The sequence below is a fragment of the Schistocerca gregaria genome, chromosome 4, assembly GCF_023897955.1.
Source record: "Schistocerca gregaria isolate iqSchGreg1 chromosome 4, iqSchGreg1.2, whole genome shotgun sequence".
In the NCBI taxonomy this organism is placed as follows: Eukaryota; Metazoa; Arthropoda; class Insecta; order Orthoptera; family Acrididae; genus Schistocerca; species Schistocerca gregaria.
Genome location: NC_064923.1, coordinates 473729979 through 473756688, shown reverse-complemented (window position 1 = coordinate 473756688; position 26710 = coordinate 473729979). Strand labels below are relative to the sequence as shown.

At 42.6% G+C, this 26710-nt stretch overlaps 1 protein-coding gene across 5 annotated transcripts in view; it reads left to right on the top strand.

Annotated features, from left to right (window-relative positions):
* The window catches only part of LOC126267309 (kalirin), a 2010890-nt gene that overhangs the window by 78636 nt on the left and 1905544 nt on the right, over window positions 1–26710 (top strand). The gene's annotated exons all lie outside the window — the stretch shown is intronic.

Here is a 26710-nt window from a genome sequence, read left to right as displayed (position 1 = left end):
GTATAGGCACCGTATTCAAATACAGACATATGTGAACAGGCAGAATACGGCGCTGCGGTCGGCAACGCCTATATAAGACAACAAATGTCTGACGCAGTTGTTAGATCGGTTACTGCTGCTACAATGGCAGGTTATCAAGATTTAGACTAAGTGAGTTTGAACTTAGTGTCATAATCGGCGATGGGACACGGCACCTCCGAGGTAGCATTGAAGTAAGGATTTTCCCTTACGACCATTTAACGAGTGTTCCGTGAATATCAGGAATCCGGTAAAATATCAAATCTCCGACACCGCTGCGGCTGGAAAAAGATCCTGTAAGAACGGAATCAACGACGACCGAAGAGAGTCGTTCAGCGTGACAGAAGTCAACCCTTCCGCAAATTGCTGCAGATTTCAATGCAAGGCGATCAACAAGTGTCAGCGTGTGAACCATTCAACGAAACATCATCGATATGGGCTTTCGGAGCCGAAGGCCTTTGATGACTACACGACACAAAGCTTTACGCCTCGCCTGGGCCCTTCAACACCGACATTGGACTGTTGATGACTGGAAACATGCTGCCTAGTCGGACAAGTCTCGTTTCAAATTTTATCAAATCTTCAAATGTGTGTGAAATCTTATGGGACTTAACTGCTAAGGCCATCAGTCCCTCAGCTTACGCACTACTTAACCTAAATTATCCTAAGGACAAACACACACATCCATGCCCTAGGGAGGACTCGATCCTCCGCCAGGACGAGCCGCACAGTCCATGACTGCAGCGCGTAGACCGCTCGCCAAATTTTATCAAGCGAATGAATCTGTACTGTTACGGAGACAGCCTGATGAATCCATGGACCGTGCATGTCAGCGGGGGACTGTTCAAGCTGGTGGGGGCATTGTAATGGTGTGGGGCGTGCGCAGTTATAGTGATACGGGATCCCTGACACGTCTAGATACGACTCTTGACAGGTGACACGTACGTAAGCATCCTGTCTGATCACCTGCATCCATTCATGTCCATTGTGCATTCCGACGGACTTGGAGAATTCCAGCAAGGCAGTGCGGCACCCCACACGTCTAGAATTGCTACACTATGGCTCCAGGAACGCTCCTGTGTGTATAAACACTTCCGCTGACTACCAAACTCCCCAGACATGATCATTACTGAGCATATCTGGGATGCCTTGCAACGTGCTGTTCAGCAGAGATCTTCACCCCCTCGTACTCCTACGGATTTATGAACAGCCCTGTAGGATTCATGGAGTCAATTCCCTCCAGGACTACTTTGGACATTAGTCGAGTCCATGCCACGTCTTGTTGCGGCACTTCTGCGTGCTCGCGGGAGCCGTACAAGATAATAGGCAGGTGTACCAGTTTCTTTTTGCTTTTCAATGTATATTTCGTGCTGTGTTGCAGTGTTCGTAATTTCTGTATTGTTCACATCCAACATACTTTGGATCACGGGGTCCCGGGTTCGATTCCCGTCCGGTTTGGGGGTTTTCTCTTCCCGGGACTGGGCGTTTGTGTTGTCCTCTTCGTTTCATCATCATCACCACCACCATTATTCGTTACAGTAGCGCGATTGGACTGCGTAAGAAGCTGGACTGTGAAAAATAGAGACTTTGTACGGGCGCTGATGACCTCGCAGTTGAGCGCCCCACAAACCAAACATCATCATCCTCAATATCCAACATACTGACCCTCACTCCTATAAGAAGCACGTATTCTCTCTTCATGTAGTGCATAAACTATTTCGGCGTACACCTGCACGTCTGGTACGTCGTCGTCTTCGCCTGTCAGTGAGTACTTATTATCGGTGATCTGCTAAATGCACAGCTGTAGCTCCACATAGCATTCTCAGCTACAAATCCTACAGTTACAAGTCAGGAAAAAAGAGTGCAGCTTGATATTATTACTGTGACTTTTATACCAAAATTTAAGTAGAGCATTTATTTTTTTGTTCGAGATTATCACAGGTAACTACACTTGAGACAATACAAATGAAAAAAAAAAAAAATGAAAGCAGGCCTTGTATAAGCAAAGAGATGAAATGGAGAGAATTTTATCAATAAATCTACATCTACATCTACATCCATACTCCGCAAGCCACCTGACGGTGTGTGGCGGAGGGTACCCTGAGTACCTCTGCGTAAGAAGCTGGACTGTGAAAAATAGAGACTTTGTACGGGCGCTGATGACCTCGCAGTTGAGCGCCCCACAAACCAATAATGCCGAAGAAAGAGATTAGGATGGTGGAGATTGAGAAAGATTCAAATCTTTTTCTTCTTCTTTTTCTTCCTCTTCATTTCATCGCTTGGCATACAGTCTATTCCGTCTTCCGTGAAGCCATATGTTCCTCCGTCATCGTGCATTTCTTTTTCCCATTGATTTATAATTGATTACTTGTTTAACTAATATGTCTACCCCCATTCTGTTGATACGTTGTTTCCATTTTATATACTTGCTCTATTTTTTCATTTATACGGTATATAAGTTCTTCTCAGATAATGTATTTTTGTATTTGACGTTTAACTTTCTTCAAAAATTACATTTCAGCCGATTGTATTCGTATTTTCTCTTTCTTAGTTAATGTGCAAAATTCACTTCTATATGTTAGAATACTGGTAGCCATTAATTTTGTAAAAAATTTCCTTTGTATTCTTCTTTATCTTTTCACCCATTGTTGTGTGTCTTGTTCCACGTATCATTTGAAACTTACTTATTAATGATATCGTTTTTAAACTCATAGCGAATCTTGCAGGTTACAGTTTGAAACGTGACATGTTGATTGTTCGTCTATAAAGATTTAAATAATAAAGAAATAGTATCGCTGCTTAAATGCGGTTATTACTTTATCCGCCATCTGTATAAAATAGAAGGCACAGACGCTCCGCTACGTTAGTTTTTGCCTATGCCGTGGCGCCCATGTCTAGATGCCGTAGTTTTTATGGTCTTATTGTACTCGTAAAAGTGGAGCGCGAGGGCTTTTGCTTTTGGGCGGTTCACGTGAGGCGTCCGCCTCCTTGCAACCCCGTCAGCGCTTTTTCCGCCGTCGTGCGCGGCTATCGATCACACTCCGTCTTGACTCGACGCGTTCCTCACAAGAGAGGTGGACAGCACGCGGCACGCACCCACTACAGCTACGGCCGTTGTGTACTCGTCCAACGACGTGCTGACGGTACAGCGGACAAGCTGTCTCTTTCTGCCAACTGCACTGTACTTCTGAATCAGATAGGATACTTTACCTGTTTTACTTGTCGTTTGTCTCTTATGTACTTTCACGAAAACTCGGAAAATTTAATTGTATGCTATTTTGTCTAAAACTGGCATGCTGAGACCGTGGCTGTGTGCAATTAATGTAGGTTAATTCTTACAAAGAAGAAAACAACAACCAGCCACTATTAATAATGCTATTTATTTAGGTAAATCGCGCCGTTACCGGTTTATCATCAGACGGCTGTTCATATGATTTTCAAGATACACATTACATTATCGTCCGTTTTCGATTTTTATCATTCCACTGTGGCGTAGCATTTTTGGTGTGTTCATGCCGTCGAAAATTCCGCGCGATTTTGTTGCGTAGTTGCAGGATTGTATTTCTCGAGTATTCCAAAATATATCCAGCACTTATGTATTTTGCACATCGCTACACACACACACACACACACACACACACACACACACACACACGCACGCACACACACACACACACACACACACACACACACACACACACACACACACACCAAAAAGAATTTACCACATGTGAAGTTATCACAAAGATTGCAGATTTACAAATGCTTCGCCACAGCGGAATAATACAAATCGAAAACGGACGATAATGTAAAGTTTATCTTGAAAATCTTGTGAACAGCCGTCTGATGATGAACTTGCCAGTTCGAAACCAGTAACGGCGCTATTTACCTAAATAAATAGCATTATTAATAATGGCTGGTTGCTGTTTTCTTCTTAGTAAGAATTAACCTACATAAATTTGATTGTCTCTGTACATGACCAAGTTACGGACTATCGGACCCGCTTGACTCTGTAGACCACTACCGTCACAGATTCTTCGGGGCTCTCGTGAATTAATACGACAGTTTCGCAATGTCGAAAACATATTCCGCGCAAGTTCTTCACCATAGTCCCCTATCACTATTACTAAAACTCCGACTCGGTGCACGATCCCAAGGTGCTTATCCAACAGTTGCAGTATTTCATATAGTCACCGAACGAGTTAAAAATTTAAAACACTGTCATGATCTGTTTATTAAGATGCATGGCCTTATTTTAAAAGTTTAACCGTTATAAACTGTGTATATGCCTCTGAGGAAGTGTAACTCACGGTGCGTACATTACCCAGATTATGTTCATCCAGTGTTTCATAACGAGAGCATTTAGCGACTTCGAACGAATTTCAGGCATAGTTTCACACTTTTTCTAAACTTTTTGTCGCTTACATGCTTAACGTTAAATATTTAACACATTGACTCGTTTGTGAAGGGTATCAGAAGAAGCAACATTACCGACTCGACCTCGCTTCTTAAAGTGAAAAAAAGAGCACGCTTGCAAGAAATCGGCCCCAGCAATGGATTTCGCTCGAAACTTTGGGTCACAATTGTGATAATATTCAGTTATTGCCGTCTAAATGTACGTTTTTAAATATCCGCGCCCCTTTTTTTTCGATCACCCCGCCGCACTGCAGCCCCCTAATGCCCGAGCGGGAAGTACTCTGCGACAGAGTGGGTAAGAGGTTTGTGAAATACCGTTTTGAAATTGGTAACATGCTTTGTTTACTGGTCAATATGCGCGATTACTAAACTATACCTGATGCCAGAGGTATCTCTGCTTTGAAAATTTTTATGTTGAGATTCACAAATAGGGTGTAAGTGAACGAATAGAACTGGTGTGTCATTAAAGAAGTAACAAAGGTCTGTTGACTTATTAACATTGTTGTTGTGCATTATTTTCTTTTGAATTTAAAGCTGGCACTGTTGTAGTGAAGTAGACTTGCAGTTGATGCGCTATTCTGCAACGTGACTCGCACGATTAAATTATAAATCGAGAATCATTAACTCCATTTCATAATTACTCTTCAGTTACTTAAATATATACTCCAGAATATCAATATGATAATACAGTGAAAATAATATTGATCGTGTATGCGCGTGAGTTTGAGATATTGTGTACTCATATTAATTACTATCCTTGGCATACAATAACATTAATGTTCTTCAGCAATATTTCGGAACACTTTGGGCAGAAGTATCCAACTCCACCTTCTCTTTCCTCGCCATGAACATTCCGCGATAGGAGGGCTCTGGTTGTCGCCGGCTTTATAGAACGAGGCGTATTTGAGAAGTAATATCCCATCGGTCGCGAAATGGAAATCACTGTGAAAATCCGATGAAGCTTTGCACAGATTTGTTGGGCAGTGTCCCTAGTACGTCCTTCGATCGCATCACGACGCTCTTTTCAGTTCTGAGAGCACAGTGAGCACATCAAGATGCCTAGAAAGTAGCGTCTCCCGCCAAGTACGAGGGCCTGGTGAGAAATTTCACCTGGAGCTATGCATCCCACATCACATAACTGTCATGCGTTTTCTTCTTCAAGACAATTAGTCTCAGCCGCATTACGCAAGGACAATGAAAATGATGCTGCAGCGTTTTCAATTGCAAGTGTTTAATTACCCGCAATACAGCTCGTAATTTTCTCCTCTGAGTTTCATCTCTGCTCACAGGAATCGCTGGCTATCAAGACAACATTTTGGCACAGACAACAAGCGTAGAGAATTGGCAGAAAGCACTGGCGGCTGCCTTCTATAACGAGAGCATTGAAAAGTTGGTACAACGCTACGACAAATGTCTAAATCGGATCGGCGACTATGTAGATAAGTATCTGGAAGTTGTAGCTTTTGATTTTCTCAGTGGTTTCGATTTCTCGACCGATCGGATCCTACTTTCTGAATACGCTTCGTATTTTGCTCCCGGCGTTAGGTGGCTGTAGTGGGACGGAGCATGCGACAAACAATCGGCGCGTACGAAAGCGTAAAAATTGTACTTTTAGAAGGTCGTAACTGCATACTATCAGAATTATGGCCCAATTTTCGCGCGGGATCGATTGCTAGGGCTGACATCTTTTTTCTCCCTAAAATATGATTTCGAATCGGTGATGTTTCTTCGCAGTACACAGGAAGAACTTATTCTTTTTCATATACGCATTCACTTCCACGTAGTAGAAGGAATACGACATATTTTTTTAAGTGTTTGGTGCCTTTATGGGGGGGAGAGAGAGAGAGGGAGAGAGAGAGAGAGAGAGAGAGAGAGAGAGAGAGAGGGGGGGGGGGGGGTTGAGTATGTGTATTTTGTTGCTACAGAAGAGTAAATTCCGTCATTCATCCGCGGCAAATAATAGCAGTCCTTCAATTGCTTAACCCCATTTTGTCATTTATGGATTCGTATCAGTTACATGTTCTCAGTCTTCGACGAGCGTAATAATTAATTCTTAATCTCTATCTGACTCTTGGTTTCCTACCTAACTGATCATAACAATTAGTGAGTCAGTAGGTATATCTTCAAACTTTGTGGGAAGGATGATTTGTCCGGTACATCAGTAAGTACGGCCTTTCTACATTGCTACTGGAAGGGACTGGTAAGTGGGACATGGTTCAAATTTTGTGACCGCGCTAGGTGGCGCGGGAGTAACACACTACTCTCGCTTTCGGGAGAACGGCGGTTCAAATCCTCGCCCGGCCATCCACAATCAGGTTTTTCCTAAATTGTTTAAGGCTAATGATGGTATGGTTCCATTAAAATGGATACCGCCCATTTCCGCCGCCATCCTTTCTCCAATCAGGGATGGTTGCAGGAGTCGTTACCACCAGAAGAATCAGCACTGTGTCCTGAATTTCTAGCCATGTATACCTTCAAATCACCTACAAATTTGATCGTATATTCTTCGTGGTATAGTGTATGCCCGCTAAGAGTGAAAATTCTTCGTTTGCTATCCTTCTTGGGTGCTAGAATTTCAGTCGCCAGTTGTGTATATACTGAGAGCTCAGGCACTCTGAGGAGGATTAAGAGCCTGTAACACAGATAGTGACGTTTACCGTTCGCGTGGCGTAAATTACCTCCTGAATTTACGTTGTCAGAAGATAAATCGCCGGCTTGTGGTCAGTGGCTTCGCGCCTGGATCTACTGCCTGCAGACAAAGTACTACGCCGTTTCTCTCTCTATCAGTTTCCACAGTCGCTCGTTTCAACTACGCAAAACCCTTCTAAATATCAGAAGATTTTGTGGCATTTCGGGGCCGACACGTTTCATAAACTTTATGTAAATATTTTGTAACATAGCCAAGTAATATAGCTCGATGAAATTTGCGTCATACAGAGAAAGCACTGATTCAGTATAGTACAGGAGGCAACTGAAAGAAATACGCAAAGAGACGAACATAAATGACGTTGTTCTTCAAAGGCAATAATTGCACTGAAGCCACCGCGGTCTGTGACGGTCCCTTGGACATTGCGAAAAGCGGGACACAATACTTTATAGGGCGCGCGATCAGCACGGGCGGCAGTGTATGCTCTGCAAATTCTTCCGTGCTGGCCACTACGCTGGTAAGATCTTGTGATAGGATGTTTCATTCCTCCACCATGGCGGGGGCCAGCTGCGTGTGGATGTATTGCAATACATCTCCCCAGCGCATCCCACTCACACTCCAGTCAATTCACAAGTTCATCAAGGCACTCTTGGTCCAGATTGTCCCACTCCTCAACGGCGATCCGGCGTAGATCTCTCTGAGTGGTTGGTGAGTCACGTCGTCCATAAACAGCTCTTTTCAATCTATCCCAGGCATGTTCGATAGGTTTCATGTATGGAAAACATACTGTCCACTCTAGTCGAGCGATGTCGTTATTATGAAGGAAGGCATTCACAAGATGTGCACGGTGGGGTCGCGAACTGTCGTCCATGAGGACGAATGCCTCGCCAATATGCTGCGACACACATCGGTGAAGAGACCGTGATGCCAGTCCTGAGCAGTCCATTCGGCATGTTGTTGGGCCCATCTGTACCGCGCTGCAAGGTGTCGTGGCTGCAAAGAGGGGCTAGTCATGGACGCCGGGAGTGAATCATGCAGCCTACTGAGTACAGTTTGAGTCGTAACACGACTATGGCTGCACGAAAATCATTATTCACTGTGGTGGCGTTCTGTCAGAATTCCTCCGAGCCATAGTCCGTAGGTAGCGGTCATCTACTGCAGTAGTAGCCCTTGGGCGGCTTGAGCGAGGCCTGTCATTTACAGTTCCTGTCTCTCTGTATCTCCTCCATGTCCGAACATTGCTTTGGTTCACTCCGAGACGCCTGGACACATTCCTTGTTGAGAGCCCTTCCTGCACAAAGTAACAATGCGGACGCGATCGAATCGCAGTATTGACCGTCTAGGCATGGTTGAACTACAAACAACAAGAGCCATGTACCTCCTTCGCAGTGGAATGACTGGAACTGATCGGCTGTCGGATCCCCTCCGTCTAATAGGCACTGCTCATGCATGGTTGTTTACATTTTTGGGCGGGTTTAGTGACATCTCTGAACAGTCAAAGGGACTGTGTTGTGATACAATATCCACAATCAACGTCTATCCTCAGGAGTTCTGGGAACTGAGGTGATGTGTGTATAATCATGATATCGTTTCGGTATCTGTACCGGATTAAGCAAAAGTCAGAAAACATACGTGCTTATTTTGTGTAAATATCTGACATTATGCACAGAAACGAATTTAGCTTCTTACAAAGCTTATTAAAGCATTTACACACATTCTTGTGGAATCGTTAGAAAACTAACTACAAGAATTCACAGTAAAAAAGAAAAACAAGTATTCACTAAAAACAATCATTATGTCGCTTTTTAGAAGAACTGTCAATACGTTTCAACTTTATCAGATGTAAAAACGATAACCACTGCTTTATTATCAAGAATTTCGGAGGAGTAGTACTACAGTTCACTGGATTGTGAAAATCAGTGCTTGATTTCAGCTATAAATGAGACAAACTATAACTGTCATTTCCACTCCACTCAACGCATAATGTCAGGAACTCGGCTTTCTGTACCGAGACGTGGTTTCAAGCGTTAACGCGGCAGAGGTAGGGACATATGCGGTCTATGGTGTAATACCCCTTGTTAGTGCCACGTCAAAGACCTTTGTCAAAGAAATTTGACGAATATTTGATCATACTTCTTACTCAAAGAAATGTGATAGTGTAATACCGGCCTAAGCAAGGTTAGCTGCGCCAGCTAAGAGAACACAAGTGTTAGCGCGCCGCCGAGCTCTTGAAACCGTATTCGGCGTGTGCGTCGTACAAATCGTGGCTCTCTGCGCAAAGTTGGTAGCGCGCTGGGAATACTAAGCAGAAGAGCGAACTTGGAGCAGGAGCCTGCTCGATTACTTCAGAGAGTCGCGCTGTTAACGCAGCGGGGGCATGACTCTGGCTCCACAGACGGCCCGTTCAAAATGCCGTTCGGAGCGCAAGCACGGAGAGTTCGTCCCGCCACGTTCCTTTACAGAAGGAAATGTAATTGGTTTTGGTCTTGTTTCCTTTAGAGCTCTAACGTTTGCCACCGAGCTGTGTGATGAGGACTCACCGTGTCAAAACGGTTAGTATCATCCTTCGACGGAACACGAGCGAGGAAGATATCCGCTGCCTATGCATCAATTATCGTAGTCACATCTTCCCTTAACTTAAAAAGTTCGTTCGCTATTTTCATTACACTGAAGTATGAGATCTGACCGACACTACAGAATTAGCAAGAAGAACCTTGTTCAGTGGTTCTGTTTTGGTTGGTTGGTTAATCAGTGACGTCTTCGGTCCCATCGGATCAGGGAAGGACGGGGAAGGAAACAAGCCGTGCTCTTTGAAAGGAACCATCCGGCCATTTTCCTGAAGCCATTTTGGGAAATCACGGAAAACCTAAATCTGGATGGCCAGGCGCGGATTTGAACCGTCGTACTTCCAAATGCGAGTCCAGTGTGCTAACCATCTTGCTCGGTGGTTCTGTTTTCCTGGTTAGAAGGTCCAATAGTGCATGTACGTATGTTTGAAGACATTAAAGACAACGTAGTCTTCGGGTTTTGTTTTAGACTTATTTGTTTGCAGAGAGTTCATTGGCAGACACCAAGTTTATTAGAAGATGAAAAAGTTGGAACAGAAACCGGCCACTACCGTTCACAAGGAACCGTGGCAGTGTTTGGCAGTGGCGACATGGTCCTTGGTAATCAGACATCTGTTTTTCGGTTGACTGTTGGTATACTAATTGGTCAGGTGCTGCAGTGCTGGTGCTGTTGGCTCGTAACAGCCGTCGATGAGCCGTTCAGTTTCTGAATAACGTCTTCTCGTACCACACAGTTGCACCTATTGTGACATACGTCTCAAAACAACCGCGAGATATTTAAGCAAACCTTCTTTTTTCAAAAAAAAGGAACGATAAACATTTTACAAGGCGTTCGAAAGCTCTTGAAAAAACAACACAGTAATGTAACGCATCTAAATGTTAGCGTTGAAATTTTCGCGACGACCGCCTACGTAGCCGACAGAATAGTGGCTCTGCTTTCGGTGCCGGTTTTGATTCCCGGTATCTCCTCAAATCGTTCTGATGTAGAGAACGACGTCCACTAACCGTCGCGAGGCCAAACGAGTAACTACTTGAATAATGAAACAGTGGCACCATCAGGATTCATCCACTGGCGATAACGGCTGGAGAGATAGGCAACACAATCATTATACGTCCCATGCCCTCGTAAGCAGCAGTCGGCCAATCGGAACTCACCTAAAGCCGTCGGCACACGTCCCGTGTATTCGAACGTTGAGAGCGCCGAGTTTCTGACGTTATAATGTGGAAAAAGCACGTTGTGGAGTCCTTCTGAACGTGCGGAGCAGTATCTAGCATATCAGGTATCCTGAACTTGCATTTTAATATAGACCAGTGAGACGGAAGAACGCCACTTATGTCACATGACTCCATATCTCTTCAGTACGGAGTCGTGAGGCGCCATATAGGTTTTCAGATGAAGGCCATGTGTATATATGCCGCTTCCAAGCATCAACAAATTGCGGGTCTCTCGAAAACCCGTCACTAACTGGTGGTTAAACAGTAATATATATCACAAATTGAGTCCGCCTTGATGCAAAACACCTTGTTATTCGTTTATTTCTTTATTATCCCAAACTAGTTTCGGCGACAAATATCACCATCATCAGTTTTTTTTTTAATCTAGAACATGCAGAAAATGGTATGGTTGTACAAACACAGTAAAACATTATTACATTTTTACAAATCGTCTTTTGAAATATAGTTGTATATGGATATTGTCATATTACCTTATATACTGAATGCTACAGCATGTTTTAAGCATTTATTGTCGCTTTTTGGGACATATATTCTGTGGTCTTTTTTTCTGTTGCCGTCTTTTTAGTTAGCGAACATCATGTCATCTGCAACCATGTGAGCGGCTGTTAGTAAACAAATACTCAAAGGTGAACTTCGTATGTCAGCAGTATATACCACCCGACAGTGCATAAATATGCCAGTTTCACACACATGCTCCACAGGATGAACAGAACACCACTTAAACCAGGAGGCTACACACAGGAACTAAACATCCAGATTGAGGTTTCTTGTGGGTTCCTCATATCGATTTAGGTGAATGTCAGGTACATCTTTGTTAGGAGGGGCCGTTGTAGGCTTGTTGTTTTACATTCAGGTAGAGGCACAATCAAGCTCCCGGTAACCCACCCCAATTTCTCCTCTAATGCCAGAATTGTGAAATAAGTAATTTTACAAATTTATAAAACTCCACTTTCTTCTCCATTCACTTTTTTTTTATTTCCATGGAAAGGAATTGAGTGTATTATGAAGCAAAACGTTAAGTTTTGTAAATTTCATACAACAGTTGTGGACAGCCATCAGTTCGATTGTAATAGGCGTATGTTTCGAGAAAGAATACTCTAGCAGTCGAGTCGGTTCTCTTCTCTTGTGAAAAATGGACGATATGTTTAAAGCAGTTCCACTCACTGTTGACACCAACAAAAAAGTTTAAAATTTCCTTGCGGAACGCTGAGAAGCAAAAGAGCATGGGACGACAAGAAGTGACGGGTGCGTTGATAATAATGTTACATTTTCATATTACGTAAGTGGTGCGCCATTTAGCCCGTGGAGAGCAGTTTCTAGGATGTACAAAGAAGTCAGAGGTGGAACTGAATATAAGTGCAGTAAATAAAGTGACTCACAATCTGGAATATTATTGTAATACAGTGATGATGGTAAGTGCAAACTAATCTGAAACATTTGTCTGAGAGTTTCGATTAGGATTTCTTTAGTACAGTAGAAGTTGCCAGGAAAAAGTTCATTAATTCAGTCTTAAACTCAACCGCTTTGCCTACAAGACATTAATATGTTCTGTAATGTTGTTCAATACTAATTTTAATCCGCTGAAGTCTTTGTAGAGTTTGTTTTGGTGCTAGTGTTATTACGTACTTTGCACAATTTTAATGGTACCAAGTGTTTAACATATGTGTCTCAGGAGATAGAAAAGTAACCGAAAGGTACGCGATTCGATTCTTAGGACTCTTCGGAACATCCTTTTTTCTGTTACTGAACTCGACCTCGACGTTTAGCAATACTAATATGAAAAGCTCCTGTTGTAACTGTGAGCTGAATACCACTTTAAGCCGTAGTTCTCACTATAACTATCTGGGTGAGTCGTTTACGTCGTCGAGAGACGACATATCATCTGCACGCGTTTTGGTTGACAGGTGATTCATTTCATATGATGCAGAATTACACCGAGATTGCCACATTTTAGTGAAATGAAATTTCTACTGCATTTCCCTTAACGAGGGTAACGTACCATCCATTAGTGCCACATCAGACGCAGTATGATTGAGCCGTAATTTACTGTGTGCGTTTCTGTGTGTCTGACAGCAACTGATGACATTACCCATTTCATGCAGCGTATGTGCTTTTTCAGTATCTCTAAAATGAAGAGAAGCTGTTAAAATTTTAACGCTCTCGTTTGATACTATATTAACGCTTGGCGTCATCTGTTTAAATTTATGGAAGCTACCGCAGAGATGCAGTGATTATCGAAAGCAGCGTGCACGACCGCTGGACCGCATGTTGCGAGAGCGTACCCGTTAGCAGTATTACGTTACCCTCGTATGAAGGTGTACCTTATCATGAATGTACTTACAGCGCTCTAAAGAGTGGAGTACTGAAGGCAGAAAAAGGATAAAAAATATGTCTGTTTTTATGAACAGATCGGAACGTTAGCAGCATTATGAGAGAAACGAGAGAATGCGTCAGCTTGATAATTATACCGTAGGTGAGCGTTAATACCAAATAAAGTAGTAATAAGAATAAAAAGAAAAAAAGCTTCGGAAAAACTTGGGCGAAAGGAAACTGACGGAAACGGCCGGTACACATTAAAAAGCAAAGAAGAACATTACTGAAATAACCCAAAACTCTGAGACTCAATGCTAAAGAAAGATGTGCTGTGGTTTTTACATCGTGTAGAATGAACGGGAAAACCGATATTAACACGGAAAATCCTCACGCATTTCAGAACAAAAAAGAACAGTGAAATCAGAACGCTTCAGAAGAGATGACTATATCCTACAGAGATTTAGAAACAAAGAAAAATTCAATACTCGAATCGCTTTCAAGATTCTCATCAATTAATATGACCAGGCTATGAGAGAGATCTTCATTGAGCAACAGAAAAGATGAACTTCTTCCTAACTTGTTTTTCTTTTAAATCTGCCTGTATAGCCGGAATCTCTAACGTACTCAATGTCTCATTATTCTGTATGTAAAAGTATTGATGGGGATAGGGCTATTAATTGTAGGAAAATGAAGGCAGATGTGTGCGAAAATTCTGCGCGCAGCAGCACACTTCGCACACTGAAGTATTTTTTTTTTTTTAAGAATAAATCGGCATTTGGCTGTATATTTCTGTATTTTTCTTCTGCACTACGTTGATTTAGACTTTTATGCCATTGTCGAGAGCCATGCTAAAAGTTCTTAACCCATTAACACGCCGTAGGCCGCGCTGTCTAGAGCGTCTTGTCAGGGTCCACGCGGCTACCCCCCGCCCCCTCCCCTCTCCTGCCGGAGGTTCGAGCCCACCTGGTCATGGGTGTGTGTGTATGTGTCGTCCTTAGCGTAAGTTTGTTTAAGATAGATTACATAGTGTGTAAGCTTAGGGACCGGTGACCTCAACAGTTTGCTCCCATAAGACCTTACCACAAATTTCCAAAAACACGTCATATCTGGTAAATTTTGTTTACCTGATTTGGGCTGGCTTCACCGGATGTGACGTGTTAATGGTCTAAGAAATCGCTATAGTACTCGAAAACTGCATAAAGGCCGAAATCTAGATATCACAGAAGAAAAATACAGCTATACACAGTCAAATGGTGATTTATGCTTCAGAAAATACTGCGTGACTGTGACTCAGCACCATCTAAAACTTTTTTTCTGAAATAGCAGTTTAGATTCCAACCATTCCTGTATCAGCATCGTAATGCTCTTACCGAGAAAAGAAAAACCGTTGCACAGCGGTTGGAAACAATAAAATGAATTTGCTAGATTTCACTGCCGAGAGCTCTGACATGAACGCCATCCGACACATAAGTAGGTGCAATAACTGAAGCACAACGTTTAAAATTGAATGAACGAATTTACGGGAACATGTTAGACTTCAGTTTAGATATTTTTGACTTAGCTTCATTGCAAGTCTCCGAGAGAAATAACCTAGTTAGTTAACGTATTTCGATTACTAATATTCTTAATGCTTTATTGTTTTATATTTTAAGGAAATTAAAACTTAAGAAAGAGAATTTTCGAGGCAAATATGCAAACATTAAATTATAAACTTCATTTCAAACGGAATTTCTGTTTTCGTAATTATGCAAAGAGTCCCACAAATGTTACGACATACTTCGAGGTGTTTTAGAGAATATCTTGAGGAACAAATCTAGTGTAGGAGCACGTGTCCGGAAACATCTTCCAACCACGCAACAGAGCGTTGAAGTTATAGGAGCCGGTGCCTGCCACTAGACCACCCCTTGTGCACCAGACGTGACTTAGTACGCTGAAGGATCGTAAGCGGAACGTCTTGCAATGTGCTTTTCAGTGACCGTGACTGATTACCACGATTGCCATTGGAAAAGCTGGAGCTACTTGGTGTGTAACCAGGCCTTGCGTGCTATGAATGCGATGATCTGTTGCCTCGGTGGATGACTGTTCCGCACACGGGTTTCCATCCGCAGTTTATTTTTCTCCCGTAGGCCGAAAAATATTGGAGATTTTAGTTTCAGTAGCACACTTTTGTATATTACGAAGCAATTTTTTTACTATTATACGTTGAGTTATCTGAGACTGGTCAGCATGTTCCAACCTTTCAATGAGAATTACGTTGAATGGCGTGTAGGCTGATTCATTTCGTATCATTGCAACATGTCGCACATTAGAGTTAATAAAAACATAAAATCAGTTCAATGTAGCACCCTTCTTAAGCGCTTCCTCATGTCGGTTTTTATGAGTTCACATTCTGCAAAAGAAATATACATCTCCTCGTTTAGTCAGCCTCCGATGGAGATGGGGTGGTGCGAAGACAACTGATTTCGTACTAGGGATTTTAGATGATCATCGATATTGACAGAAAAACTACGCATACTTAAACGCATCTTTCTCTTAACATATCTCATAATTACAACACATTTGTACTTCGCTCAGTTTGATAGAAGAAAAAAAGAAAATACTTACACATTCTCTGAGCTGATCACAGCTGTGAAAAGTATTGCAATGTGGTTTAAACGAAGTGTAGTAGCAAGTGATGCGCTATGAAAAGAATAATACCTCAAACTAGAATCCACTAGATGGAACTCAATGTTATGTATAATGAAAGATCTTCGCAATGGTGTACAGCGATGAGTAATATCAGCAACTACCATGCCAGTGCACCAGTCATGTTAACAGACGCAGATATTGTAGATGTGGCAGATATTTGTACCATTCTGTGTGGCAGATATTTGTACCATTCTGTGGCTTTAAAAGTGGCTACTCGTGAAATCTGCATAGAAAAGTACTTAACAAATAGTAAAATAACTATATTGTGTAAAGTAATGCCATGAACTGGTATGTTGACTGTCGAATTATCTAGCATGCAACAAATACAGACTATTTGAGAGAATCTGAATAGTAATGTTGTTACAGAAATCAGAATGCGCGTACTACCAGCTGAACATGTCAACATATTAGCTTTCTAAATGCATTAACGTGTTCGAAGGCAATCAAAACAATCAAGGATTTTTCGACAAAAGCAGAATATGCTCTCTATCAATAACGAATAGACTGAAGGGAAGACGTCTCTCAAAAATTTTATTTTTTTAGTCTGTAGATTAAAAGTCGTAGTTTATGCAATGTTAAATTTTTCTGTATTTATTGATTAATAAAAATGATATTAGATGTATTTGTATGTTGCTTTTTACGCCACTATATAAATTCATCATTTAACATCGATGCTTCGGGGTCGATAATTATCGAACATCGAATTTGGACTTCGATGATGAAATCGGAATCAGCATCGATGATTTGCCAATATCACCTATTCCTAATTCGTACTGTGAACAGATCCCCGTACAATCACATAGGGGCTGTTCAGTTGATGAGTTATTATGTGAATTATTCAAGTAAATTATATAAATTAATTTGTTTTATAATTTAGTTTCGTAACAGTTTACTCTACCCCCTTTTTTCTTTCTTTTTAAGCAGATCATCTAATGACGACTTTCTCAGAATCAAATCCGGTGATGATGCCTTTCGTGTGACCTGAGGCTGAAATATACAACAAAAAACTGAATTCTCATCTGTATTATTAAAGTACTATCCCAAAACCAGACACGAGTTGCAGGTTGCCTATCTAACGGCTTACAGGGCAACAAAAAATTTATTTTCAATATTTCGCGTAGTTATTGACGGGAATTATAAATGTAAAACGTCGCCATAATGCACTCGTTGAGAGTTATAACGATGTTTTTGTCTTGAGGCAACGTAAGTGACGGCGCGCAAGTACCCGGAATTTATCCATCCTTCCAACAAACTTGACACTCAATTTCGAATCTCTCGGAAACCTTCTCCCACTTATGTGTTTAAATTCAAATATTTAACGCGTTAACTCTGTAAATGAGTTAATGTGTTCAATTCATCATTTAACATTGATGTTTCGGGGTCGATTATAATCGGGCAACGATATGTAGACGGCAGTGATAAAACCGAAATCAGCATAGATGATTTGTTGTCATCGCCCATCCCTAATTCGTACTCTGTAATAAAACGTTTGAAGCTGTTTAAATATGGGGGTTCGATTCTTTAAAGAATCAGGAGTTTACTGGTTTGTTCTGATCTCTTATTGGTGCTTTGTGCGCAGTGTAATTCAGAGAAAGTAGAACCTTAGTTGTTGCTCCTCTGTAAGTATTGCGTTTCACAAGCGGATGCAGTGCATCTTGAGGAGAGCTTCTGCGCCCGATTTAGCAGCCGGTGCGACGGACGTGCGCCAAGTTGCCCCCGGCCCGGGTCGGTCATGCGCAGCCGCCATTAACTCACGACGCCAATCACAAGCTCACTATAGTCGGGCTCTCGTGGCCCGTGGCCCTCGCCTCCGTAGCTGTCAGACGCACCCACAGCCCCCACTGTGAGGTAACACTGGCGCCGCTGCGTCATATTCTTGATGGGCGTCGGAGCGACATGACGAAATGGAACCCCCTGGAGGATTCAACAGAGCGCTCCTCGCTCTGGCTCCTCTCTTCGACAGTAAGCAGTAGTTTGCATGTAGCCCGATACCTCACGTCAGGGATCAAGTGCCTGTCATCTCATCACAAATGCAGCGCAAAGTCTCATGTATCTATCTATCGTAGCTGTGCCCACCCACAAACCAAAAGCATTTGCAAACCCCTGCTCTGTTCAAAATATTTTGTGTTGATAGTGTTCCACAGCTTATATAAATTGTAGAAATGGTATCATGTAATGCCTTAAGCTGCTGTTCATTTTATGTTTTGTTGTGCAGACTTCTCTTTTGGTGCTGTCTGCCTATGGAGCAAGCTACCGTGCGCCCTCTGCACAATTCAGAGGTCTGTTGCATGTAAGAAAAAGCTGAAGCACTACCTTTCGTCAGCCTCATAATTTTTCCCTAAACATTGACATATACGTATTGTTTCCATCTGTGAAACACTAAAACAAATGCTCCAATATTCTCCCAGTAATTTTATTATATCCCTTTCCTCCTTCCCTGGCCGCGTCTTCTCTCACCGCGTCTTATCTGCCCCCTTTTCAAATTTTCCAGGTTGTAATCTCCCTTTGTTCTTCTACTTCGGCGAAACTAATGTAAACTCTTCTTTTTTTCCATAACTACTACTGGTTTCCGCCGTATATATTATAGTTACTTATGAATGTAGTTCCCCATAAAATGTTTTAATACCTTTTGTGACGTTTCGTTGACATGATGTGAAATCGGTTGATGCACGGCAATCCACAGTACCGATATGTTCAAAAAGGCCGCGCCCGAAAATGCGATTCTTCGGGGGATCGTATTTGGTGTTCTATTGCTCATAGAGATAAGGAGTCAAGTGTTTTGGATAGCTCCTGGCCTAGCGACCATTTCTCCATCAATATGAAGAATGAGCATACTGTAGCTATCGTACAGTACAGGGTGAAAATTTAGACATTACACACTTCCTCCAGCCCAGGATAAATCGAGAAAATCGGCTGGTTCTTTTGAATTAAATGTGGTCTAGCGAGGAACTTACGCGACTTTCTTTTGTTCATGGGCGGTTTCTGAGAAAACTCTCGGGATAATTATCCTCTACCGAGAGCTAGCGGTTCAAAGTACAGTGTTTATACACGTAATAAGCGATCTGAGGCGTAAATGTAGTCTTAACTGACGTAGTGGACACATGGCAAGGGTTCTGAGTTTACCATACTATGTTTTCGGGCAATAAAAGTTTATGACGCTCTGCCTCTGTGTAATGGGCACTTCACGCCTGTACAAATGTGCCCAAATTGCACTGCAAAGACAAAAAAATAGATTAAAATCTGCATTAACTTGCCTGTAAAGAACTTAAAATGAGTGCCGAAAATTATGGAAAGGCAGTAAAATATTTATAATAATAATTTTTCCCTTTTATACAACATATTGGTGTTTTTTGTGCTGAAAGAGAATAGCAGAACAGGGGGAACAGCGGAGAGAGAGAGAGAGAGAGAAGACAGTGATGATGGGAGAGAGAATGTGCCAGTCAAAGAGAGAGATAAATGAATGAATGCTAAAGCAGTGAGAGCCAAAAAGAGAGGAGATGTTTATGGTCAGTGAGAGACAGTGGCAGTAAAAGAGAAAGATAGATGGGTGGAGAGAGAGGAGGCAATGGAAATGAAAAATACTGATAGTGGAGACCATCCATAGGCTTGGGGATTTTGGATCCTCACAGACGGGCGAACTTTAACGCCTGCATACAGGGGAGTACACGTTTTCACATTTTGGACTACTGTTATAAACAGGTGTGTTTGTGGGGGGGGGGGGGGGGGGAATGAGTTGCAACACCCCCCCTTCCCTTCCCCAGAATTCTTGAGCTACCGTGTGACAGTGGAGATAGGGGCTGTGGGAAAGAGAGACTGAGGGAGACAATGTAAGTGAGAAAGGAGACAGTGGCAATGGAATAGACCACCAATTAATGGGAGAAAATGGACGCGGTAGGAGAGAGACCTATACAGGTAGAGACAGTAGCAACGAGAGGGAGATGCTGAGTATAAAGTCTTAACTACAAAGATAGACAGGGTAAAAGGAATTAGAAAGTTCTGTGTTATAAGAGCGCGAGTATGTTCGCATACCAAAATTTTTGGTTAGGAAGGTGGAATGAGGCTTGAGGCAGCTCGTTTCCCACAAATCTGTTAGTCTTTTAAAGAAGAGCGTATTCGTCTTTTTTCTACACGCCGACAGGAGCATTTTTCCGCTGATACTTGTACTGCCTGAATATATGTAAGGAGAGTCTCATGGCTCTAAACTTGCCTCTATAACTGAAGTAAGCAAGAGATTACCGTTGTAATGTTGCACGCTGCATCTGCATCTGAAGATGACCGAATCAAAACTTGGATACTTTTCATTCTGCTTAATGTTCTAAGCATTGGAATATAATCACACGGTCACTGAAAGAACGACCCTTCTGAGAAACTGTCACTGCGTTGTGGGAATTTCTTGAAGCTCAAGACAAGGCAAATCATACTCAAACTATTCGAAATTTGTATGTTTTTCAGCACAAAAAGTTCCACTCCTACGGCCTGCCTCTCTCCGGTGTATATAGTCGACTGAACGTAGGAGGTGCACAACCACTCGGTATCAATCCATTTAAAAAAAAAAAAAAAGGCAATAAATTTGAAACTCGGATAGGAGCGTTGTTAACAGATAATGCGCATGAAACAGGCACTTTCATTCTCTGTAGTTGAGGCCACTATGCAAGGCAACACTTCGTACAATTCATGGTGGCAGCATTAAAAAAGAAACTTTGCTCATATTGTAAATTTGTACATCTCAACTTTTCATCATCCCTGTATGACAGTATTAGCTCCTAAAATAATTTTTTTTGTACTTACCATTCCTGAACTGCATTGTTTTATTGCTGTAAGTGCGTGTGCTGAGAACTGTGTAAGTATCAGGTCGTTGGGTGATCGCGTATGGAAACGGCGGACGAGCAACACTTAGACTTTAATGAAACATTTCTCGGCACTTAATATGCTTACATTCTGCACAGCTGCCTCCGTTAATAAACCTAGTCTCTCGCTGAAATTACTCTATAGTTTAAAGTGATGTGTGAACGAAGTGTCGCTTTCGTGCGCAGAAGAGAACTGCAATTTTTGCAACAACTGCCGTTCGCTGTAAAGCCTCCATGAGTTCAACACTGAAAGCAAGTTCATCAGTGCTCGGTTTCTGCATGCGCAGCCTTATAGAGCCACGCTTCGTCAAGACTGTATTGCGATTCTTTTCGGCATAATTATCTCACAGCTCATTAACTTTTATGCGGAATGTTTACCATCCCGTCGACTAAGTCACTAGATAAAGATGCAGTTCATTACCCTCATACAGAGGAGATGAATTTGACTGGGGACTTGCACTAATTCTTGTCACAGTGAACGACACTTCCGTCTTCTCTGTTGTGACGGGCCACATTTTACTAGACTGACCACAGAGCCCTTGTTATGTTAGTAAAGTCAATTCAGAATGACTGCATCGATGTTTGATTCTAGCATGCGGAAGACTGATGCTGCGAAAGGAGGAGAAGACGTCTTTCCAGTCTTCACTGAGAAGGCCACGCAATCTGATGAGTTACCCACACACCAGGATTAGTGGCTATATGCTGAGTACCGCCACAGGTTCCTGCAATCAAACAAAACGGAATGGTGACTTGTATGAGGCCGTGCCTAATTCTCTCTCTAATCGCAGTCCAACATAGTTACTGCGCTACCTCTATCAGACTCGATGTTGACGGTGACCTTAATTCTAACCTTAATTCCTTTCTCGCAATGGAAAACTATTCGAGACAGATGATGACCAGCAAAGCCCCACATCATCATCATCATCATCATCATCATCATCATCATCATCATCTCTGTTGTTCATCATGTAGGACATTCCAGTAGGCTGGTCTGAGGGTGATCATGAACCATAAACCACTCAGCTGTTTTATTGATATCAGCACTGACAATGTCGAGTCGTTTTTGCAAGATGATAATTTTCTGCAAGAGCTCCGCTTCTGTAACTGTGTGACAGTTGCTACGTTTGTTTTAGGCCCTACTATCGTTGCCTCTCTGTTGCACTAGAACTACGATAATAATTGTCTTCCAGATGGACAAAGGGCTGATGTTGCAGCCTGTCACATAAAGTATCCACCATGCTCGGCGACCGTCAGTTGTGGAGTACAGTCACTATACAGCCAAGGCTTTATACGGTTTCGCAAGACAACGTCGGTACCAATTATGTGTGTCACTTGGATCAGAAGAGATTCTCTCTGGTTTCGAGCGGCTAACAGAAGTGGTAAAGGCTGCCAGTCTTGCTTACAAGATGAAAGCGGAGCTGACCATTTGACACGTAATCGACAGGACCGATTGTGGACCTTTGGTTCAGAGCCGAGTGGAGGGTCTGAATCACGAGGCTCAGACGGTTCTGCGACCGTGTGGGCTGCAGATTGCTCGACTTGAGCCAAAGGGTGGTTGGGTTTCGGGTGTCCACTATACGCAGGAGGCGGCTACACGGGTAGTAGGGGCTGTGTGGCGTGGACTGGGCGGTTTTTTTAGATTAGAGTGTGTCGGGAAAACACAAGAAGGGCTTCAATCACAAAGGGTGCAGCCCGAAAACAGGAAGAACGTAGATACAGGAACCATCGGTATAACAGTTGTAAATTGTCGTAGCTGTGTGTCACCAGAGCTCCAGGCGATAATAGAAAGCACTGATGGTCAAATCGTTATAGACATTGAAAGCTGGCTAAAGCCGGATGTAAGCTCAGCCGAAATTTTTGCGAACAACCTAACGGTGTTCGGAAAGGATAGACTAAACACGATTGGCGGTGGCGTCTTAGCTGCTGTTAGAAGTAGTTTATCCTGTCGCGAAATTGTAGTAGATAGTTCTTGTGAGTTAGTATTGGCAGAGGTCATTGGTGCAAACGGAATAAAATAATAATTGGATCCTCTTACCGACCTCCCAATTCAGATGGTACAGTTGCTGAAAGGTTCAAAGAAAACTAGAGTTTGATTTCAAACACATACCCGACTCATACGATTATAGTTGGGGGTGACTTTAATTTACCCTCGATATGTTGGCGAAAATACATGTTGAATTCCGATGGTACGCATAAAAATATCATCCGAAATTGTGCTAAACACATTCTCTGAAAATTATTTCGAGCAGTTAGTTCATGAGTCCACGCGAATAGTAAATGGGTGTGAAAACACAATTGACCTCTTAGCAACAAATAATCCTGATTTAATAACTAGCATCAAAGCAGATACAGAGATTAGTGAACACAGGGTTGTCGTAGCGAGATTGAATATTGTAACCGCCAAATCCTCCAGAAATAAACGAAAAATATACATATTAAAAAAACAGATAAAAATTCATTTTATGTCTTCCTGAGAGACAATCTCCGCTCCTTGCAAATTAGTAATATAAGTTTTGTGCAGATGTAGCTTGAATTCAAAGAAATAGTATTGGCAGCAATTGAGAGACTTATACCAAATAAATTAACAAACGACGGAACTGATCCCCCTTGGTACACAAAACAGATCAGAACACTGTTGCAGAAACAACGAAAGAAACATGCAAAATTTAAACAGACGCAAAATCATCAAGGCGCAAAATCTCGCATTCCTGGTATCGGAAGATAAATATTTCGAATTTATCTTCCGATTCTGGGCATGCGACTTTCAAGCACAATGTCTGATCTGTACGGGAATACACATAATGGATGTGCGAGTACAGATCGTAGACGTGTGGTTGACGACATATATAAGTTTGGGTCTGGCCGTAAGTCGTGCACGGATAGCCAAATGGTAAGGCGACCGCTCGCGAAAAGCGGGAAATCTAGGGTCGTCATTCCATTCTACAGCTGATGGTAGTCATTATTCGCAATTTGCGAGATCATCTGATGTGTTTCGTAACAACTGAGGCCACCGCAATGCATAGTCATCAGAACAACACAAGGACTGCAACATCGTAAAGATAACTATATTCCTCACACGTACGTTGTTTTGATAGTACCTAGTCACCCTTGAAAACCTTTTTGATATTGCGAAATCGTATATTTCGGACGACCTTCATCCTACAGTTTCTTTTGACGCAAGCCAGTGTGTAGTCTGCATTATTGGAAGTGGGCCATATTTTTCGAGATCATAACGATCAAAAGCAATGTCGTTTCACTCACACAATTTGGGCGCATTGCGAGGCGGCACACGTGCGCGGGAAGGAAGGTGGGCAAGTGGAATTCGGATCGAACCACAAGTGGGAAATGGATGAAGGTGAGGGGCTTCATGTTTCAGAGGGGGCAGCTCGATAAACTATCACACCGAACAGCCTCCAAGGTGGCGCGGTCGGAGCGATATCTCGCCAGGGGTGAGCCCGCTTTCCAGAAGCTTCCGTTTACCGTGACGCTGTCGCAGTCAGTGCTCTCTTAGGGGGTTACTCACACTCGACTACAGGTAATGCTTTTAAAAAACACAACGGACAACATATCGGAATCATACTCGTCTTAACCTCAACAGCAAAGTGAAAGATATTTTGACCTTTTGCTGGCAGCAAATGTGAAGTATTCACAGCGCCCACGTTGCTGTAAAGAACAGTATGACGTTAGAACCCGTCCATTTTAATATAAGTAAGCAATTTGTTTAAAAATTAAGCTGTCTGATCACCAAACTACCGTGCTGTAAAACGGTTGCTACAGTTTTTAACTTTTTAAATTACTTTGTTTAAAATATTTTATTCCTATTGTAATGAATGTACCAGTAACACAGTAGCACACTTTAATACGCACATGATTTAACACTGTCATTCATTCGTAATAGTAACGCCAAGTCTCTGACACTGCGTTATACGAGGGGCGTTTGAAAAGTCCGTGCAAAAATAAAAACTACTTACGTGTTTGGGGTAAACCTTTTTTATTTTTCGACATAGTCTCCTTTTAGACTTATACACTTCGTCCATCGCTGTTCTAATTTGTTGATCCCTTCCGAATAATAGGAATTGCCCAAGTGTGCAAAATAGCTATTAGTCGCTGCAATCACCTCCTCGTTTGAATAAAACCTTTGTCCCTGTCTTCAGATACAAATAGTAGTTTCAGGGAGCCAAGTATGGAGAATAGGGGGGATGAGAAACGAGTTGGAATCCTATTTTCATTAATTTTCGACCACAATTGCTGAGGTGTGTGCTGCTGCATTGTCGTGATGAAAAAGGACATTTTGCGGTCCAGTCGCCGGCGTTTTTCTTGCAGCTCGGTTTTCAAACGACCCGGTATCGATGAATAATATGCACCTGTAATAGTTTTACCCTTTTCCAGGTAGTCGATGAGGATTATCCCTTGCGAATCCCAAAAGACAGTCGCCATAACCTTTCCGGTTGAAAGACTGGTCTTCGTCATTTTTGGTGCAGGTTCTCCTTTGGTAACCCTTTATTTAGATTGTTGTTTGGTCTCAAGAGTATACTTATGTATCCATGTTTCATCCACAGTGACGAAACGACGCTTAAAGTCCTACAGATTCTTCCTGAACAGCTGCAAACCATCCTTGCAACACTTAACACGTTTTCGCTTTTGGTCAAGCGTGAGCAATCGCGGAATCCATCTTGCGGATAGCTTTCTCATGTACAAATGTTTATGCAAAATACTATGTACTCGTTCATTCGAGATACGCACAGCACTAGCAATCTCACGCACCTTAACTCTTCTGTCATCCATCACCATATCATGGATTTTATCAATGATTTCTGGAGTCATAACCTCGACAGGGCGCCCAGAGCGTTCAGCATCACTTGTGTCCTTATGGCCAATCCGAAAATTTTAAACCACTTATAAACTGTTCTAATCGAAGATGCAGAGTCACCGTAATGTTTATCAAGTTTGTCTTTAGTCTCCTGAGGCGTTTTGCCTTTCATAAAGTAATGTTTAATCAGCACATGAAATTCTTCTTCGTCCATTTTTTGACAGTCACTCGACTTCCTTGATTCACACGAATGCCAAACACAAAAAATAGACAAATATTGCTGAAACTTGGTTTGCGTTCTTTCCAAAGATGCTACTAACTAAATATGACCTCGATACGCGCCGGTGGTGCCATCTCTCGGACTGCCCGGACTTTTCAAACGCCACTCGTATACACTGTTGGTTGGTTGGTTGGTTTGGGGGAGAGGACCAAGAAGTCATCTGACCATCGGATTAGTGAAGGATGGGAAAGGAAGTCGGCCGTGTCCTCTCAAAAGAATCATCCTGGCATTTGCCTGAAGCGATTTAGGTTCAAAAATGGTTCAAATGGCTCTGAGTACTATGAGACTTAACATCTGAGGTCATCAGTCCCCTAGAACTTAGAACTACTAAAACCTAACCAACCTAAGGACATCACATACGTCCATGCCCGAAGCAGCATTCGAACCTGCGACCGTAGCGGTCGCGCGGTTCCAGACTGAAGCACCTAGAACCGCTCGGCCACAGCGCCCGGCAGCGATTTAGGGAAATCACGGGAAACCTAACTGAGGATAGCCGGACGCTGGTTTGAACCGCCGTCCTCCCGAATGCGAGTTCAGGGTGCTAATATTCACTGTCTGATCAAATGTATTCGAACAGCCCTGTGTAGTCCGGAACTGACCACTAGATGTCACGAGAGGCCAACACGCCAGTATAAAAGGAGGCGGGAGTATTGTGTTGTCAGTAGAGAAGCAGTAACAGCGCAGTGGGTCGGTCAGGAGAGCTCAGTGACTTCGAATGTGGACTGGTGTTGAGATGTTACCGGAGTAACGTGGCCACCAGGAATATTTTAACCCTTCTAAAGCTGCCCAAGTTGGCTGTTGACGACGTGACTGTGAAGCAGAAACGGGAAGGAACAACCACAGCTAAACCAAGGCCAGACAGACCCCATGTACTGACAGAGAGGGACC